General features: G+C 41.3%; 1 long non-coding RNA gene across 1 annotated transcript in view; it reads left to right on the forward strand.

Annotated features, from left to right (window-relative positions):
• Positions 1 to 4,591: 4,591 nt before the first annotated feature.
• The window catches only part of LOC104857767, a 13,440-nt gene continuing 13,037 nt past the window's right edge, over positions 4,592 to 4,994 (forward strand). The window contains exon 1 of the long non-coding RNA XR_778957.3: positions 4,592 to 4,670. This is a non-coding gene — a long non-coding RNA (uncharacterized LOC104857767). The remainder of the gene's footprint in view (positions 4,671 to 4,994) is intronic.

Consider the following 4,994-nt stretch of genomic DNA (forward strand, 5'->3'; position numbering starts at 1 on the left):
GTAAATAAAGCTTTAAAGCATAAACTAATACCAAAATTTCCAAGTTGTCACATTATTTTCTCCAGGCAAATACATTATTGGCAGGGTGGCAGAATTCTTAATATATAAAAATTGTCTGAAGGGGAGACTCGAGAGACCTTCATAAATGAACTTTGAAAACAAAACACCCAAAGGGTTTGAGTTCCTAGACCCTCATGGTGTATGGCACCAGAGTTTTAACGCTGTGTGTGGCTTGTGTCTTTGATCCTGCATCGTGCTTGACTTTCTCATGTTCAGATTGGTGTGCTAGATTGTGTCGTGTGATTTTGTAGGACCTGCCCTCACTGAATGCCTTGTTTGGTAATGGGTAATTATAAATATGGCTCTGGAGGGTTTTTTTGTTGTTTGTTTGGGGATGCTCAGGGTGGAACCCAAGGCCTTACACATTAGAGGCAACCTGAGCTACATCCTTAGCCACACCCAGACTCTCTTGACTGAATCTAATAGTTTAAAGGTACAAATTTAATATCTCTCATATGAACATCCAAAAATTTGAGAGCCACCCTGACACCATACACAGTAAATTTTATAACTGATCCAGGTGAAAGACTGCGGTCAGAACACAAGCACACTAAAAGTACTGTGTCAGATTCTCTTTGGGTCATGTGTATAACATATTCTTGAAAGACAAGTTTGTGTTTATTATGTTTATTATTTGGGTCACGTCCCCAAGAATTTTACTGTGTATGTGCAAATATTCCAAAATCAGAACAAATCTGAAACATTTGCAGTTCCAATCATGTACTAATGGATATTCAACAACCTGTATTGCCACATGGCATTTTTTTTTTCTCAGTTTTTAAAAGAAGGCTTTGATAGACTATTCTTTAAAGCAGTTTTAGATTCACAGCAAAGCAGGACATAAAACAGTGCTTTTGTATGCTTTGCCTCCTGTATCGGCTTCCCCATCCCCAACATGCACACACAGTGGCTCATTAGTTACCGTCTGTGAACCCACATCATCCCAAGCCCGTAGTTTACCTTAGGGTTCGCTCTCAGTACTGTACGTTCTGTGGGTTGGGATGTGTTCAGTGACGTATCTATTCAGGGTGATAGAAAATTACGATGACTCTTTTTCTGTTACTGTAAAAGACACCTTGCCTTTCATACCCCTCAAATTACTCCGCACTTTGAATACATGTATCCCATCACTTTTGCCACTTCAGAAGCAGTTCTGGAAGTTGTCTTTCATGAGCGTCTTCAGTTGCACAGTGATGGCTGCCTTCGTGTCCTGAATTGACCTTCCGTGATCCTTTCTCCCATGGTAAAGAGAAGTTGTGTGGTGCCACATCTGGTGAATAAGGTAGATGAGGACACAGTGCAGTGTTTGTACGAGCTGCCTTTCTGTTGGATGGCAGTCGGCAGCAGTATGCACTGTACTTTTGATCGCGTCTATTAAAGAGCCTCAAGTGCCACTCAGTAGACGTGGCAAGAACAATGGGATATGTTTGAAGCAAGGGTGAGTATTTTAAAGCGAATAAATGGCAATCTGTCTTTTACTGTAATAGTTTTTTAATTTAGATATTTACCATATTTTTCGAACACCTCTTGTACCCTATTATCATATAGAATAGTTTTGCTACCCCACGAACCCTCAGTGCTTTGTCTATTTATGCTTTCCCCTCCTCGCACTGAAACCTTGACAACCACTAGTCTTTTTACTCTTATTTTTTATTTTTTTTACTTCCCAGAAATGATGTAGGTAGAAGCACAGAGCGGAAGAAGCCCTTTCAGATTATCTTTCACCTAGTAATAAGCAGGTGAGGTTCCTTTGTGTCTTATGGCCACCTAGCTCCTTTCTTTTCAGATTCTTTTACTGTTTCATTGTCTGGATGTTACTATGGTGTATTTATCCATTTATCTACTGTCTTTCTTTGTCGCCAAGACACGATAACCAATACTTGCAAGTTAGAGGGGAGGTTATTTTGGCTCACTGTCAGTCTGTACTAGGCTGGCTACAAGACAGGATGTCATGGCCTGAGAGCTGGTCACATGGTAGCCAAGAAGCAGAGAGAGTGAAGGGAGGAGCTGGGGAGGGAGTATAACCTAGGTCACATCGCAGTGACTGGTCTCCTGACTAGTAAGCTTAACCTAGAGTTCTATAAACCTCATGGAAAAGGCATGGTAAAATCAACTTGGAGGTCAAAAATGTATCTTGCAACTCGCTCTTGAAAAATTATCCTGAAGTTACCGTATATATAACCCGTTTTTTAAAGTGCTTGTCATGTTTGTGTTATGGACATTCTATGACAAAGTTTCACAATAGTACCTGTAGGCCTAGATTAAATAACTCAGTCTGTAAATATTGCTATTGTAAGGGCAAAATAGCCCAACAGGTGCAGTAATGGAACCCTCCAGAGAGACCTGCTTGTTTCTCTGGCTGTTAGAATTTTCCCACATGGACTGTGCTCGGGGACAGTCAGGGCCCTGTACCATCCCGAGATTAGGGACGAAAAGGAGGAAAGGCTCTTGTTTCACAAGAATGCTCTTATATAGTGGCTTTCATAATGAAGCTGTTTTCAACTATTCACTTCCTTGTGTAATGTGTACCCACAAATACTGCTGGAGACATGCGTGGTTAGTAGATGAACATAGAACTTTCCAAATCTAATAAATACTACATGGAATTCACTTTTCAACCACACTTTTTTTAAATTAGTTGGCAAATAAGAAATCTGGTAGATACATTTTATGGAGCACACTAAAGTCTAAGATAGTATTTAATGGGTGTGTATACTTGATTATTGCCAAATCTTAAAATTTAAACAATTTTTATTGCCACAATAATTTGCCATATTCTCATTGACGGTAACTATTTCCATTAAAATAGAACATTCCACACTAAGAAAAGTGCCCATTTCCATCCAATATGCAGACAAGCCTAAGGTTTTCTGTGGGTAGCTGGCAGCATTCGGTTTTGACGTTTTCGTTTTAGATGGGGTCTCACTATGTAGTTCAGGCTGGTCAGGAGCTTGCAGCCATTCTGCCTCAGCCTCCCGAGTGCTGGGATTACAGGCGTGTGCCACCACACCTGGTTTAGACCTTGACAAGTAGCCTTGAAGGCCTTGTACAGGAAAGCAAGATTTTGAGAACATTTCCTAGAGTCAGGAAAGAGTATTTCTGTGATGAAATAGTGATCACTGACTGTAGATTTACAAGCTCTGAAGTATGCCTAAGACCAAACAAGACTTGAGATAAACTCAGAATCCATGTTGATGTTCAATCAGTTGCTCAGCATCTTTACCTGTGCGTGTGACTTTGTTTTGTTTTGTTTTCTTTTTAACTTTTTTGCAGTACCTGGGATTTGACCTTGGGCCTTTTCACTGAACTATGTCTTCAATCCTTGTTTCAAAGCTATTTTGAGACAGGTCTTGGCAAGTAGCCCTTTTGGGCTAGAATTTGAAATCCTCCTGCCTAAACCTCCCAGAGTGCTGAGATTACAGGCATGTGCCGGCATGCGTGGCTGGCTTTTCTTACTGGCCCATGATATTCTAAGGGCTAGGCCTCCCTGCTCAGAGCTTCCAAAGCAGCAGGCCCTCCCCACCCTGGAATAGCTTACTGGACAGCTGCGGGGTATAATCACCTGGGCAACTTTCTAAAAGCATTCATACTGGTGTGGTGGTGCACGCCTGTAATCCCAGTGCTTGGGAGGCAGAGGCAGGAGGATTGCTATGAGTTCAAGGCTAGCCTGGGCTATATAGGGAGATCCTGTCAAACCCAAACAAACCTAAAAGCATTCATGTTAGCTGGAGCACAAACCAAATACATAGGAAGTAGCCCCTCCCCTGTCCATCCCTTGAGAGGAGCTAGGGAAGAAGCCCATGCTGGTTCTGCAAACAGGCTGGCAGGCAGGTCCTGTTCTCAGGTATCTGGAATGCAGAGTGGGTGGAAGGGCACTGGAGTACCGCTCCCTGTGGGCACATCCCTTGTGCCTGGGGATCACAGGAGTGGCCAGAGGAGGTTGACCAGCCTCCTTGACCAGAGCTCAAGTGAGTTCCAAAGGGCAAGACCCCTGTTTGTGTGGCTGTGAAAACGATTCAGCCTTAAATCCATAGGCTTGTTCTAAGGAAGAAATTAAAGTATTGACAGAAGAGAATAAGATCCTATTTTTCTAAAACCTGAGAAAAACTGAGAATTTGACCCTAAAAGCACATTTTTTTGTCTTTGAAATTCATACAAACAACTAATGCCTAGGAAGAACTAGCAATTTCAACTACTTTTGTTAGAATACAACATAGGGAAGCTACGAGATTAAAATTGTTAATGTTTTATATCCACCTGGGGGCAACTACCAAGCTGCATACCACTGTAGGAGGGAATAAGCTGTGTTTATTTTAGTGCAGAAGTTACAGGTCAGAAATTTTCAGCCCCTGTCGAAGTCACTATGGAATGTGATGTGGCATTAGTTTAAATCTGAGAGAAGAGTCCTCTCCGGAGGCCTGCAGCCCAGTCCAGTAGCCACTACTCACAAGTGGTGTTTACATGTACACATTAAGCTGCAGCTGCAGCAATCACATTTTAGGTATTGAGTGGCCAAGTGTGGCTGGTGGCTGCCATTCTAGAGAGCACAGATACAGCAGGTGCTCATCGTCACAGACAGCTCTTCTACAGTGACTCCAGTGACCATCGCAGTAAGTTTCATTACAGTCTCATTTCCAGCTTAATCTTGGTCTAATTGGTTCAGTAACGTTATCTAGTTGCAAATCACATTGTCAGTTTAATTGGTTTAATCTTTTTACTCATTTCTGCTTTTATCTCTTGAGTTTCTAGAAGTAGAACCTTTTTGGTTATAATTTAGGGTTTATTTTATTTTTCTAGGATTTATTTTTAAGGCTTTGATACTAAATTGTTCTCCAGAGAGATTTTCATAATTTATATTATGAATAGCTGTGAAAAAGTACTTTATGTGTTTCTCAGTTTTAGTCTCCTTTTTTTTTTTTTTTTTTTTTTTTACC

This window comes from Fukomys damarensis, unplaced genomic scaffold, assembly GCF_012274545.1.
Source record: "Fukomys damarensis isolate Sample0158 unplaced genomic scaffold, DMR_v1.0_HiC HiC_scaffold_27, whole genome shotgun sequence".
Taxonomy (NCBI): Eukaryota; Metazoa; Chordata; class Mammalia; order Rodentia; family Bathyergidae; genus Fukomys; species Fukomys damarensis.